Source organism: Poecilia formosa, unplaced genomic scaffold, assembly GCF_000485575.1.
Source record: "Poecilia formosa unplaced genomic scaffold, Poecilia_formosa-5.1.2 Scaffold179, whole genome shotgun sequence".
Lineage (NCBI taxonomy): Eukaryota > Metazoa > Chordata > Actinopteri > Cyprinodontiformes > Poeciliidae > Poecilia > Poecilia formosa.
Window position 1 is genome coordinate 360,257 of NW_006800118.1, and position 15,942 is coordinate 376,198.

At 38.3% G+C, this 15,942-nt stretch overlaps 1 long non-coding RNA gene across 1 annotated transcript; it reads left to right on the forward strand.

The window, feature by feature from the left end:
- The first annotated feature begins 1,474 nt into the window (after positions 1-1,474).
- LOC107837825 (uncharacterized) lies at positions 1,475-2,392 on the forward strand. Its single transcript, XR_001663870.1, has 3 exons — positions 1,475-1,691; positions 1,868-1,967; positions 2,154-2,392. It is a non-coding gene; the product is annotated as an uncharacterized LOC107837825 (long non-coding RNA).
- Positions 2,393-15,942: the final 13,550 nt, after the last annotated feature.

Consider the following 15,942-nt stretch of genomic DNA (forward strand, 5'->3'; position numbering starts at 1 on the left):
AATACAGTATATCCATCCATTAAAAAACAAATCACTTCCTTACAAAAAATGATGAAATCATCAAAAGATAACATTGTTTTTCTTCCATGCCAAATGTTAATTTACACATTTTTATTTCTTTAAAGTCACATGAATAAAATGATCATATTTGAGAAAGTGAAATACAAATCATTGAAATTTAAGTAATGTATTCAAATTTCTTTTATTCTGTTAAAATGAGGTTCTTCCTACACAGACAACATGGAGTAAAATGTACCCAAATGAAATGTTTGCTAAATGTTTGTAATGTTTCAATAAACCAATTATATTGATTCAATTCTAAAAGTTTGTTTTAGAATTGTTGGGTATAATACATGTGTAAATGGCAAAGAAATGTGTCTAGTCACTGTTTGACTGACTTACTGACTGATTGATTGATTGATTGATTGATTGATTGATTGATTGATTGATTGATTGATTGATTGATTGATTGAAACAGACTCATGGTCCACAAGACATGATACCATACAAAATAAAATAAAATCTTATAAAAGACTTGCATACCAAAGCCGACTGGTATCGTAGCGCACTGATATAACTTAACTGAAATAACTTGACTTAGGAGATGGGAATTCTATTCATGAAACTAAAAAATACAGCTAGACTAAAGAAAAATGGTGACAGTGAGGTAGAGAGAAGTGCTGATGGACCTTGGCTGATTGGATGGACAACTCAAAGAGTCAGGATGGAAAACTAAAAGTTATGAATAACTGTATAACCAGTTGGACACAAGCAGGAAGGACTACATTACAATCAATAGAAGACTGAATAAACAAGCTTTAAAACTATTAGATTACAAAAACCTTCATAGCATTGTTGCAGAGTTTTAGCTAAGTATAAGTATAATCTTAAAACAGGATTAAATTATTTGATATTTTAAAGGTGTATAATATATTTGTGTGGTCTGTCTGCTCCTCCATTAAATGACTTTATTAACCAAACTCTCCACAAGTATCTAATAAACATCCCCTGACACTCAGAACACTGTATTAACAATTGAGGAACATTACAATTTAAGCAGTTTCCTTAATCCATTAAAGAGAGGTTGGTAATTAATAATTATAAATGTGTGATCATATGTAGATAAATGATTGTGGTACATGGGCAATGTGTTTTTGATTTTCTGTATTTTCTAGTTTGCCAATCAACTAACTGAATGTTTTGCTCTATGCCACAAAACCCACCAGGGACTGCAGATGAAAATGAGCCTCTGTGGTTAAATATGGCACATTTACATCATAGACTGAAACACCAATTGTCAATATGCAATGTCCCCTTTAAATAAATACACATTCACTGAACAGTTTGTCTGGTGACTAAATAACAGCCATTGTTATGAGTGAGTGAATGAAAATGATATTCAGTTGAGATTTTTTGTTTATGTCCAAAAGTTTCTATTTTGAGTTTTATCCTTTTTTCTAAAGTTTGGCTTGGTAGAGTTTGGTACATTTGTTTAGAGTTGTAGCAGTTTTGAATTTTATTGACTAGAGAATACTAGAGAAACGTGCAAAGCAATGTATTCATGAGTAATTATAGAAAAAACACATATCAAGTGACGGCAACATGTTTTAAGTGAAAAGTCTGGACTGCTGGCTGTCAGCTTCAACTTTGATAAAAATAGACGTCTGCTTCAAAAACCCGACTCCATAGAGGTGAGTTTGTGTCTGCATGTGGAGCAGGGTGTGATGGTAATCTAGTGTATGGAAGAATAAATAGACGACTATTTTCAGTACTAATCTCAGCATCTGCCTCAAAGGGACTCTTTGTCTATCTCCCTCTCTTTCTCTCTCACTCACACATACACTCACACACGCTCACACACATCGAGTCTACTCTCTCCAGTGAAGAGGAGCCCATTGTGTGAGATGAGAGTTGGATTGGATGGCTCCCTGGGGAGCTGCTCTCCATTAGCTAAGGTGATCTAACAGGTAATCAGCAGATAATTAAAAGGCTTCACTTGTCTGATGGGGGGGGGGGGGGAGCTGAGGGAATCTTAGTTTTATGTGTGTGTGGGTGTGTGAGTGTGTGTGTTATGTTTAAGGGGTTGTTTGCACACACACATGAACTTTTGTCTGTGTACCTGAGTCTGTGCTGTCATTTTTGAATGTCACCAGGGCAGGAGGCTTGGGGACGCTTCATGGTACGACGGGACATGAATCACTTTAATAGACACCCATCCCTTCTGGAAACGTGTCTATCAACGGATATTAAAAGGGGAACTCCAGGTTAAGCTAGCTAAAATATCTGCCCATAAACTGATATGGGGAACAGCCTATTGGCAACTGTATTGCTTCCTCAAACTGATATGTTAAAACCCATTTCACCATTATGAGGACACTGGTGTCCTCATGCAAACATTGGAGAACATGTAATTGTTTTGATGTTGACAGTTAAGGGGTTAAATAAAAATGATTTTCAAAAGAAATGAAGGAAAGTTGTTGTTGTTTTTCTCTTTGCTGGGTGAAGGTAACATACCTTCCATTACTTGATTCCAATATTTGACTAAAAACTGCTTTCTAAAGTCCTGACATGCTTGTTGGGGTACCTGGTGTCAACCTAAATATTCTGTAGGATTAGTTGATCAGTCTTTTTTAACTGGCACACCAGTGGTGTGTAGAGTACCCAAAAATTGTACTCAAGTAAGAGTAGTGCTGTACTTCAGCTTAAGACCTAGATCAGTGGTGCCTGGAGGGCCGGCATCCTGCATGTTTTAGTTCTCTCCCTGGTTTAACGCACCTCGATCCAATGATGGCCTAAGAAGAACATTGGCCTGCTGAAAAGGTTGTTACTACCACAAGGGAGGAAACTAAAACATGCAGGATAAATAAATAACACAAACACTAGAAAATAACTTGGTTGAAAGAAACATGATGAAGAGATACAAGGAGAAAACGTAGAACAGATCTAATACAAACTGAGGAACAAAGAAATTAGAAACAACCATAACGGCTAGATATAGAAATAAACCTAACTAGAAATCACTAAAGTATAGAGTAGACTCAGACACTAAAATGTAACTAGACATAGAATAACCAGATAGCTGGAAACACTACGAGGGGGTTGAAATTAAAAAAATAAAAAACACAAAACTGAGAAAGATCCAACAAGATCCCAGTAACAAGTAAAACAAAAATTTAGCTAAAATGTAATTGATAAATAAAAATGAAAAGCAAAAACAAAACACACAAAGCTATGTTTTAGCTTGAGATGTTGCTTAATTCTGGTTTAAGCTTTGTTCAATTCCAGTTTGTGATTATTTACCGTTTCCAACAGTTGATATGGAAAACTACTGAAGCTTTTCACACTAGACCACAGAAACCTGGTGCACTCCAAGCTGTTCACACTCATTTTTGTCTGCAACAGTTTCTGACAGAGAGGACTGTGATAACGGGTCAATGTCTATTTTCTGCCAGACTTAAAGCTTCACTGTGTTGTCAAAATTACCCCCAGCCCCATTGTCTGAAAGGAAGCACAATAAAAACAGAAAAATAAAAAAGATGTGTGTGTTTCATTTGTGTGCGTGCGCGTGTGTGTGTGTGTGTGTGTGTGTGTGTGTGTGTGTGTGTGTGTCTCTTTGTGACATCTACATGAGCCAGAAACTAGTGGAAACAAATCAATATTTGACAATGAATTTGATTTGAGGGTTTTGTTGTGATGTGAGACGAATGTCTAGACAAAAGACATCGACACTGAAATGAATTTAAACTCACATATTTTCTGTAACAAACAAGCTAAAGAAATGCTGAGCAATCAGAGGAAAAAGGAATGTTTAACATTTTTTTGTGGGTTGCAGGACAATAAGGACAATCTGGACGGTAAGAATTTTTTAAACTATTAAACTCTACTGATATTTTATTGCAGGAGATGAAAGAACCAGTTCTGAACTAGTTCTGCCAGCCCTTCAGTAAAGGTGTTAAATATATTTCACATCTTTCTAAAGTTAGTTTTGCATTTTACTGCAGTCCCGTTAATTTGTGAGTAGCATAACATACATAGAACTTAAAACTATATTGGTCATCTAAGAAAAAGAAGAATAGATGCTATGAATATTTCAAATAAATTATAGTGAAAGAATGGTGGAATCAAAATGAAATACAATTGAATCATTTGGTTGGATATTAAAAAAGTAATATGTTAATCAAGTAATATTATCCCTTCTCTCTGATTCAACATGAAATTTTCACAGCTTCATTGTTCTGCGGTCAACGATGTATATTATTTATCTGATGCCCCTTTTGAAGATTTGCCACCTGAACATGATGGAGGGGTTTCAGTTCTATGTGGACTCTGAGGATGGATCAGATAAAGAGCAACAATTTCAATGAATATAAGACTACAGTAAGAACAGTAGGAACAGTAAGAGATGAGTACCGTCCAGGAGCCAGACCTGGAAATAATGCTACATCTTCAGTAAAACAATTTGGCTACATAAATCATAAAGGATATATATGTAAAACAACATCCAGAAGAAAGCATTGAACAAGTTTTGAATTCTGCAGTTCTTTGCTTTCAGTTCCTCATCTCATCATAATGAAAACACAGATAGAGCAGGAAGCTGAAATCAGAGACATACTGTACTTTAATAGAAGACACAGAAAAGTGTGGTTCAAAACAGGAGGACATGCAGTGTGTTTAGCGTGTAGAGGATGTGAGCAAAGACAACCAGAAAGAAGGTTTTAAAACATACTAAGATGTGCTCATTACATCCATGGGTGGGAGCTGTGAGCATGGCCAGTGATCACCAAATGTGTGCATGTTTCTGGATTTGCTAGCATGCCTCCCTGTGCTCCTCAACATGTATCCATGGGGTATGAATGTGTTTGCTGATATGCATTTGCTTATGTTTATGTGCACACAAATAATTTGGCTGTTTTCAGTGTGTTTGTATGGACACAGTTGGCAGAGAGGTGGGGGTTAAGCTGGTGCTGAGGCTCCTGTAATGAGTAAGCGTTGGGTGGCCGGTGCTAAGATAAATGGCGGGGGCCCGCCACTAGTGCAGCAGTCAGCAGGATGCACCGGGGCCAGAGGCTTGTTTGTGCCAAATGGAGCTCACAGAATATCAAAGGCCAACCATCCAGAAGACGCAAGCGTCTGACAAATTTTAAATTAACCAGAAAGAAAAAGGAGGAGGGGGTTAAAGGGTGAGAGGGGGATGGGGGTGTGGAAAGAAAGAGAAGAGAGTGCAATAGTGAAAGGAGAGAAAGAAAGATCAAACTTTGGAAATATAGAGAATAAAGAAGGAATAAAGGGGAATAAATCATGAAAAGTCATAAGGCGATATTCATATTTCATTCAAACCTGTCCTCTACTCCTCGATTCTATCGGAATAATAACAACATTGCCATGTTTCAGCTGTTATTATCCCAATGGTATAAATGGTACAATCAGTAAAAATGGAGGGCAAGTGTCACAATGTCAACACGTTCCCTTTCTCCTGCATGTCACTAACTAGTGTTTAGTGAAAGCTGTTGCTGCGCTTTAGAAAACTAGAGAAAAATCAGTGGTCAGATACAGGTTCAGATTTCTGATATATATATAAGTCATAAGGCGATATTCATATTTCATTCAAACCTCTCCTCTACTCGATTCCTCATCAGATACAGGTTCAGATTTCTGATATATATATATATATATATATATATATATATATATATATATATATATATATATATATATATATATATATATGTGTGTGTGTGTTTGTATGTGTAGAATTTTATTGACTCCTTTTGTTTCCATCTGTTGCCTATTTAATCTCAGGTCTGGAGTCACAGAACTGGTTTGTTTTCAGGGTTCATTTTCTGCACAGTGCTGGTACTTAGACTAACAGGTTTGGTATAGAAACAAGACAAAATATTTTAGGTCAAACTAGGATTGTGGCTAACTGTTTAATTACACTGCTTCAATATTTTTAATCAGCACAATAGGTAACATGTAAAGTAGTGTCGGAGCGCGTGTCAATTTTTATGAATCACACATCCATGCTTGTATCGACGGTGAAGGTGGTGACATTTGAAGCCTTGCAATCGCGCCCAAACTTGTGACTGTTTCCCCATAACATTTTCTTGTGTTATGAATTTATTGCTTGCTTGTGTGTTTGCAATTTATTTGAGAATCTTTTTTGCCATGGACTCAATAGTGGGGGTGGGGCACGGGGACAGGGTGCTCCAGGAATGTGCTCTGGGGAATTAGGAAGCACTTTGTATGAGCAAGTGTTTAGGCACCCCAAATGGCTGCCACAGAAGATTCAACGATTCAAATAAATGGAAGACTCAAAGTAATACTCCATGTATGTTTTTGATGAACTCAAAAATTACATAATACCCCCCTGCCTCCTTTATGATTTAATAGCGTGTTTAATTCTGAAGTATCCATTTATCCACCCATCAATTATATAAAGCTGTTAATGCATCCAGGATTGTGGGGTCCTGATGCTTGTAGCCAGGGGTCATTGTTCAACCTAGACAGCTCACCAGTCCATGACAGGGCTACACAGACATATGCAGGACTAACAATCTCACACACACACACACACGCACGCACGCACGCACGCACGCACGCACGCACGCACTCAGTCTTAACAACAGTTCAGAAAAGCCAGTGTATCAGACATGCTTGTTTTTGGGTTGAATAGAGAACATGAAAAAAGTCTGCAGTAGACCGGGATTCAGACCCCCTGTTGCTGCAAGACGACAGTGCTAAAAACTCCACAGTCACATATTTCTTCCCATTATTCTTTTTTCATTTCCATTTTTACTGTGTTGTTGCTCTGGCATTTACAGAAAGCACTAATTAAAGTTTCAACATTTGCCCTTATGAACTGAAGAATTTCATAGAAAACTGTAAAACAATGTTTTTGTTGTTACCATTAACACAGACAAGCATTTCACTCTTTAATGCTTTCAACAGGCTTCTGTGCAACATCCATTATATTAAAATGTACAACTGTATTCACAATTTTAAAGATTCAGTAAATCCAATTTCCAACAATTTCAAATTGCAAGTAGATTTTAAAATAGGATTTTCTTTATTTATTTACATGCCAGAGAGCATGCATGTAGCGCTCTTCCAGCAGCACACAGCAACAACAACACACCACTTCAGCTATTATCTTTGCGTCTTTACTCATTTCATTCCAGGTCTCAGTGTTTGTTCCCACCCCATCCTCCTTCTGCTGCTGTCTAAATCAGACTGTGCCTCCCCCACATCCCCAGTAAAAGAGTTTTCTTTTACTAATGTCAATTTACAGCCTAGCAAGAGCTCCCTCTAATCTTTTCCCACTCATTACACACAATTTCCAGTGCGTTCAGCTAGGATCCTGATTGGTTCCTTGCTGTGTGTGCAGCGAGGGGTGCTGTGATTGTTTATTATTTATTTGTTTATTTATTTACACCGGTGCCCCAACTCTTTTTCTCCCCCCTCCACTTTCCGGCTTTTCAGTTTCTTCACCCACTTGCATTTCAGTCCCACAGTCCCTAGTCTGCATTTTCTATGAATAATCAAAGTAGTGCCGAAGCATGTGGCCCTGCTCTCCTGCATCCATTTCTCCAGAGCGGAGACTTACTGACTTCTGAAGGACATATTTCATATGAGGTGGACTTTTTTGACCTCCAGTCACAACTTAAGAATTTATGTTTATGAACAAATTAATATTCTTCATATCACTACACATTCATCATCTGAAAATCAGATGAGGAAATATAGAAGTGCCTTTCAAAAGGGTTAGGAAGGAAACTATAAGTGAGGCAGGATGCAGAAAAGCTCAAACTGAGTAGAAACACAATTCTTAATTTGAAATGAAGTCTAGGCATAAATTCAAACTGGAAGAAGCTTCAGCCTCACCTGCATCATCCAGTCAGGCTGTCATGTACGTCTACCAGAGCCAATCAGCATCAGAACACATCTCATCTTAGCCAATCATCAAACAAGCCTCTATCCATGCCTCCGTCTTCTCACCAGCCCAGCTTCGACCCACATCCACCTCTTCTCCACCTTTGTCCTCCTGTCTCCTTCAGGCTTCCGTCCTCTGTTTGGCCTCCACCACCAGTGTCCGGGCTCCAGGGAGGAAACGTCCTTAATCCTTATTCTAAGCTGATCATCCAAGCTTATTGCAATTTACAGAGTTGAGGTCCAAGTGCCAAAACCTTAATTCATTCATGTCAAATAAAACTTTGCAATTGCATCTCTTTCTTTGTGAGTCTCTCCAGGTTGAATTTCTTTAAAATGTAAATAAAAACAGAAGAACAATATTCTCCCAAGCTAACGCTCCTGCTTTGTCTTACTATGTTTTGGGAGAAATCTCTATCAGATACAAAGTTCTTGGTTGAATGGGCATTATTTTGAATCTAAATCTGACTCAGACAGACGGGCAGAGAGACAGACAAATTTAAGACAGTGTTTTCTTATTAAATATATTTTAAAAACAGCTACAAACCTACCAAAACATAGACAACTGAGGACAACACACAGAACAAAGAGACCTTAGCCTTAGAAAATCTATTAGTTGTGCACTCTATAGTTCTGCTATGACAGCAGTTGTTGAAAAAAGCCATAAGAAGTCCTTCTGGCAGTTTAATACAGGCCACAAAAAAAACCAATGTATTTGGAGGAAAGCAAAAACTGATTGGGGGACACTTTTCTTCAGCAAGGACAAAGAGGCTGGTCGGACCTGAAGGTGGATGAAGATAAATACAGGCAATCCTGGAAGAAATCCTGTTAGAGGCTGCAAGAGACGAGACTGGCAACGAGTCTCACCTTTCAGCTGAGCAACGAGCCCAGACACACAGAGGAAGCCACAATAGAAGGATTAGCTCAAACCCTCGCATGAGAACAATGATCTCAAAGACAACAGCAGATCTACTGCTGGAAGGCCCAGTCAGACTCAAGACCTAAATCAAATGAAGAATTTGTGGCAAGACTGGAAAATCACTGCTATCTGTCAAATCTGATTAAATTTAAGTAATTTAAGCAAATCTCTATATACGGTGGCCTCAGAGGGTCAGGATAAGGGACACACTATTTAAAAAAAAAAACAATTTAAAAATCATACTTGTGAATGCAATGTGTCAAAATATAGAACATACAAGAGAATTAATACTTTTGCAAGGCTCAGTTATAAAACAAATGTGATTAGGAAAATCTGAATCAAAACAAAACTTAATGATTAATCTTTAAATTTCAGGGGTATTTTTTATAATTTTGTAGCTATAGTCATATTTATACCAGCGTGTATTGCATTTTTTGATTTTTTGTTTAATTTGTTACAACTAAAAAATGAAAAGAACGCAAATTTGAGTTCAGTATTGTTTTTTTTTTTTTTTTTACAGTAATTCTGAATTTGACCAAAAGTCACATAAACAAACGTGACATGCAAACAAGCAGTTCCAGTTCATATGTAATTTATTTCATAAATAACCAGCTATAAAACCGTTCTTACATTAGGTTTCTTAACTTGAACAGTTATCCACTTATAAACCAATTTCAAGCAATTATATGCAATAAATGTTAAGACATAGTGTAGATCAGGGGTGTCCAAAGTCGGTCCTGGAGGGCCGACATCCTGCATGTTTTAGTTCTCTCTGTAGTGGTAGTAACAACCTCCTCATCAAGTCAGTGGTCTGCTTAGGCCTTCTAATGAGCCATCATTTGATGCAGGTGTGTAAAACCAGGGAGAGAACTCAAACATGCAGGACGTCGGCCCTCGAGGACCGACTTCGGACACCCCTGGTGTAGATGATGACATTTGAGCCAGGCAGTTCAATGGGCCATCTGCTGGACGAGTGTTTTATAGCTGTTTATCTGGTTTTCTGTTCATTTGAACCTCCCATTTTATTGTATGCACCAATTTTTTGTCTTGTTTCAGATCACTTCACTTCCTGAGATTCTTTCCTACAGTCAGCCTCTGCTACACCCTCATGTCATCGACCTGTCTCTCACTGACTTCCTTTGGTTGTTTTTCTATGCGGTGTCCATTTGCCAGTTCATCTTCATCCCTTGTGTTAAGTGTTCCAACCTTAAACCTAAGTTTTATACTTTTGACCCAGTTTGTGATTTGTACTTGCAGAGGCTGGTCCAACTTCAGCTTCCATTGGATTTGTGTGTGCTGACTTTGGACTGTATTAAATGATTATACCACTGTGTTGAGTCTTTTGCATTTGAGTCATGTTTCATATTCTTTATAACATATATGTTTAAGGCATGAAAGTCCATCAACATTCGTTTCTAAAGTTTTATTAATCAGAATATAAAAAATGATATGAACACCATCTGATCTTTACAAGCTTCTAAAATGATTCAAATCTAATCTTTTGTACAAAAACACTTGGATTATGCACTGTAAACTAAACAACAATACAGGAAAACTGTGAAGCTCATTTGTGGAAAAATGAAGTATGTGGCTTGATGGTTTGTAGAATCACCTTCACTGCTACGGAGGACTTTTTGTCTACTGTACAACAATTCATAAGTTCATCAAAGTTTAAAAATATTTATATGCAAACTCATAAGGCCCTCTGTAAAACTGTCCAATTCACTTGACATTTGGACTTTGACTAACCATCTGCACTTGAATGACTCACGTTTCAGGTGGCTCCAGATTCAACTTTAAATGGAGTGAAATGTATGTTACCTTCACCCAGCAAATGTTTTTATTTAGATTCAGTAGCAAGAAGGAAATCTTGTAGGCCTCTCAGATGTTGCCATGGCAATCAAAACTTAGTTTGAGTTTGGTAAACCTGAACATTTAAATTGAAACATTTAGAGTAAATAATTTATGACTTAAGAAAACCAAGGTTTGTGCCTTTTTAAAGTTTTTAAGTTAATTCTTCCTTCCTTTTTATTTATTATTTATTTGATATTGACGGAACAAATGCTGACTCTCACGAGCCAAATACAGCAGAACAAATGACAACAAGCCCAAGTCTGGACTGACAGCTTATGCATACCATACCTGCTATCTTGCTGCTGTGCATCAGTTCCAATAGTGTCAGCATTGATGCACAGTGGTCCATGACTATCAGCCACAGGACAAACAAAATTAATTAAAGTGCCATCATAACTGATACCTCGCTGTCACCTGGTGCAGAGAGCTAGAAAAGGTTTCAGGAGATGATGTGCTGTCCTGTGAGCTGAAATCACCTACTTTAATATGCACCCTCCTAATCATGCACATGGAACAATCAAACTCTCCAAGGTTGAATTTAATGTTTCATTCTTAAATTATATGTTTTAGTCCAAGACTGACTAAATAATCTGCATGTGCCTTATTGGATAATATGAAAATCTGTTATTGTTCCACTGATTGCAGAGAGCCGTTTCTAGAAAATATTGTTGAAACGCAGATAAGAAGCCAGAGACTCCATTGTCTAAATGAAGGGTTTGTGTGTGTGCACTGTCCATCAGACTAAACCGAGCCTTTGTCAGTTCACAACTGACCAGCGTAAAAAAATCATTACATCTTCAATTCCAGTCACGTCATCAAAAAGCCTTCAGCAGCAGTCATCATTGCTGCCGAACACACCCAGTGCCCGGCTACCGCCTAAATGGACAAGAGAAAGGGAAGGGGATGGACAGATTGGAAAAAGAAAGAGTGGTATAGGCAAAACAACAAGCTCACTTTATATCAGCACCAAGATTACAACTGCTGAAGGCTGAGGTGCAAAGAGTTGTGGGTAATTGTCATGTTTTTCATTAGCGTTTAGATGAGGATCTGGAGATGAGGGAGGAAATGGCCTCATCATCATCGCTCTGTGACTGTGTGTGTTTGTGGAGCCAGGCCTGAACGTCGGCAGATCACACCCTTGATCACAGCTGTCTTCGCTCAATACAAAGGGAACAAATTGTTCCTTCTCTCTCTTCAACGGGCAACTTGCTATATTCCACTATTACCTTGCAACACTGAAAGAGACAAGCCGGCGTAAATGACGAGCCAGAAGATTGCAGGAAGAACACGAGATCGAGGGGAAAGAGGGAACAGAACATGATGGTGGGGCGGGTGGTTTTAGGCTTAGCTGTGTGGGAGTGGAAGGCCAGAAATAAGACAGGAGATGAGGAAAGAAAATGAAAAGAAATGTCTGCCAAAATTGTGATGAGATACCACAATTGCACGGCTGGGATGAGGACGGGAAATTAGAGCAGAGGAAATTTGAAAAGACGCACAGATAGGAAAAAGGGGGAGGGAGGAGACAGGTGGCGTGGGAGGGGGCGTTGTGAAGCATGCTGTACTGAAAGACGTATTAAGGTGTTGTTTTTAACTTTATAGGACACACAGTCCAACCCACAAGACATGCTCTTTATTAATTTTGCCTAAGATTAATACTGCACTCCTCTGATGTAGTGTCATCACACTGCAGGTGGATTTACCTTGTGCTCAAATGAGCAACAAGGACTTTGCCACCATGCATAAACTCCTTCATTTCCTCAATTTAAAAAGCTCAAACAAACTTTCACCAAGTCCAAGTGGATTATTCATGCCAGCTTTGACTTGCCAATTAGCTGCTGCGACAGTATCAAGATGAACATGACCATCCTAGCTTCGCACTGCAGACGGATTACGTGACACCCCTCATACATGAAGGAAAGACACAGACTAAGAAAAAGAGTAAAATAAAGAGTCTTTTTGTTATTTTGTTTTGCATTTTTCTGGTCATCTAAAGTCTTTTAGAAAATGTTGCTGCTCATGTGTTTTGTCTTTCAGGGTAAATGTTTGGGGTCGTCCACAAATAACTTTTTCTTCTTCCAATTTGTGTTTGGTCATTTATTTGTTAATCACGTCACACAGATTACTTTTAAAAGATTTGAATAGCGCTTGATGTGCTATTCAAATGTGATGGTCAATCTTCTGGTTTTATTGTGTGACCACAGATTACAGATTTATTTAAACAAGCCAACAAGTAATTGTCTAATTCTGAAAGGTAATTAACCACAAAGGACACATTTGAATTTGTTGTTCAAATGCTCTTTTACAAACACCTTAAGGCTTCAGGCAGCTTTTTGCTGTCCCAGATTTTTATGAAAGGACCAATGAGGAGAGGGGGCTGAGGTCAGCCTGCCTCTGTTCTGCCTTTGTTTGGTTTATTCTCGACTCCTGTACATTCCACATGGAAAATAGATGTGTGGAATCTGCATGGCACTTTTTGCAGCATTTATACCATATGGATCATCTCCTCTGAAGTCCATATTCTGTTCGACTGTAGGGGGCAGTGTAAGTATGCCGTTCTGTATGGGTGGAATCATGAATTTGTCTGTCTTTGTGAACCTCCACCAAGAGGAGCTCTTGCTTGTCCGCCAGGATTTTCCACGTGGAACTGTCAGCATAGTTACACAATTTCAGAGATGCTCGATGTGGAGAATTCAGTGTACGTTAAAAGAATGTTGTGTGCACGTATCAAGCGTAAATCAGGTTTAAACCAGTTAATCCCAGCTGACTTGAACAAATACAAGCTAGTTGAGGGAGTGATGCAGTGACGACGTCTGGTTTGTGCATCCAGCCAGGCGCAGGATTCAAATGCGTACCCAACACCCGGAAAACATTTCTGATGAGAAAACGATATGAGAGAAGAAATTGAGATGTGTTGTACATTTTAAATTGGAAGTATTTGTTTGAGCCAACAGCAAGCTTTCTATGCTAAGTTCTGATTCCTTTGAATACAATGTTAAGAGATTTCCAGCTTTAGTGTATCATCACCTTAAGCCTCCATTCATTTCTGAAAGCTTATTGCTATGCATAATATTTCTGTCTCCACAGAAACGTTTGAGGTTAAAGTCAAAATCCTGTCAACGGGAAAATAAAAACTACACATCAAGGTCCACTGGAAGAAAAAAAAAATCTCCATCACGTGAGCTAGTCAAAGTTCTGCTATTTGTTCATAAGTGAGTTAGTGATGTGGAAGGTTAAGTGTTTCAGACTGATTGTTAGAGTTCTCTCTGTGTCAAGTACTTCCCTGTAATTTCTCATGTTTGATGTTTTCCCCTGAGTAGTGATACAGCATGGATAAAAGTAGGGTTTTTTTGCAGCATCGTACAGATAGAATTATTCCTTCATAAGAAAAGGATCAGTTGTTAAATTATTCAAATGTTTTTACAGAATGGTACAATTTAGATGAAATAAAGAGGGTATTGGGATCTGATCATGGTTCTCTGGAGGTAACCCTGCTTTCTCAAACACAACAAAAACATGACTGTTAGGTCATTTGATTACTATAATATTTCCCTCAGGTATGAATGTGTGTGTCCATGTTTGCGTCTCTCCGTTGCCCTCTGATGGACTGGCGATATAAAGAATTGAAGCCATGCACATCTTCTTTCTGAAGATTTAAAACAATTAAACCACAGTGGAACAAAAGGTAAATGTATTTATTTGTCATCCCTCGATTGTTGAGCTATTTAGCTATTTTAGTAGTTAGCTCGTTTAGCTAATGCATTTAAATTTGCATAATATCATTGATATGCGATAGGTGTATAAATCTGTCACTTTTAAATGCATCTTATGACCAATTGCCATTTCTCTCTAATATTTTTAGTTTTATAAGGATCCTGATCCATCTGTGTAGGAGATGTGTACTTTCAGCCCAGAGGACAGCTTATGAGGATAAGGCATCAAACTGGGGACCACAAAAAGTCCTTATCAGCATTTTTTCTCCCCCTGTTTTAGCCCTCTTTCTCTCCATCTCCTGATCCCGCTGCAGTGTTAGCACAACAGCTTCAGAGGTTACAACTCAATTAAGCTCAGCTCTTCATTTATGGCCATGACAAAGACGACCCTCCTCTTCTGTCTCTCCTCTTCCCCTCTCTCTGGCTCGCTCCTCCAACCAAACTTGTAATTACAGTGTTGGACAGCACGCTCCACAGTGACCCAGTGTAAAATATGACTATCCATTTGGCCCTTATCCCTTCATCGCTGTTCCTCCTCCTCCAATTGGAACGGTGGCTGCTGCTCACCCCCTGCACCATCCCATCACTGCCGGCCATTTCACCCTCGCTTCACCTCACCCCTCTCAGCTGCCACGCGGCAAAGCGTCAGGATGAGGAATATGGCTAAGCACTATCTCCTTGTAATGAATTACATTCTCTTTTAACCCCGGACAGATATCTACTTGAACTTACTGCTGCAAATCATCTGTTTTTCTTTTTTTACATTCTGTTTCGTACTCTGGCCTAAATCCTGATGACCACCTCACTTTAAAACCACATTCACTAAATTAAAATATAGAGTAAGTCTATTCAAAAGTTGCTGGTGCAAGCGTTTGTGTAATGGGTTGATTGATAGGTACAGATTGTGCTGAAAGGGAATGTAAGGATATACAGTATGTACATGTATAAGTGTGTGTATAGAGATAAGCAGAGGTGTAATCTGAGCAGATAGTCTAAAGTTTGGCACCTTGTTGTAAGTAGCATCACTGGGTGATGAACCAGTATGAAGCAGTTTATCCTTTGAGTTCTGCTCTTTTAACAATGGGAGTCAGGGAACATTACACATCAGCTGTCTCCTTCTGATTGCATTTAGAAAGTTACAATTTTTGGCTAGATTTAAGAAACAATCTTGATTAAAGGCAGCACACAAACCCATTCAATAAATTTGAATATTCCTGAAAAGCCAATTTATTTTTGTAACTTTATCACTGTGTGAAAAGCATTATATAGATGGGTGTTTGAAATCCTTTATTTCTGCTAGTTTTGATGCTTCTACTAACAGCTAATTCAAACATAACATTTTTTAAAGTACTACATCACTATTAAAGAAAGATATGAAAGTTAATAAAAAGTATTAAGTTGTTGTTTTCAGAAGGTACATTTAATCTGACAAATAAGACTCACTGGGACATATACCTTAATTTATTGAATATGACTGTGATCAGTGACGTGCGGTCAGGGGAGGCAGGTGAGGCTCTGCCTCACCTGTCATCA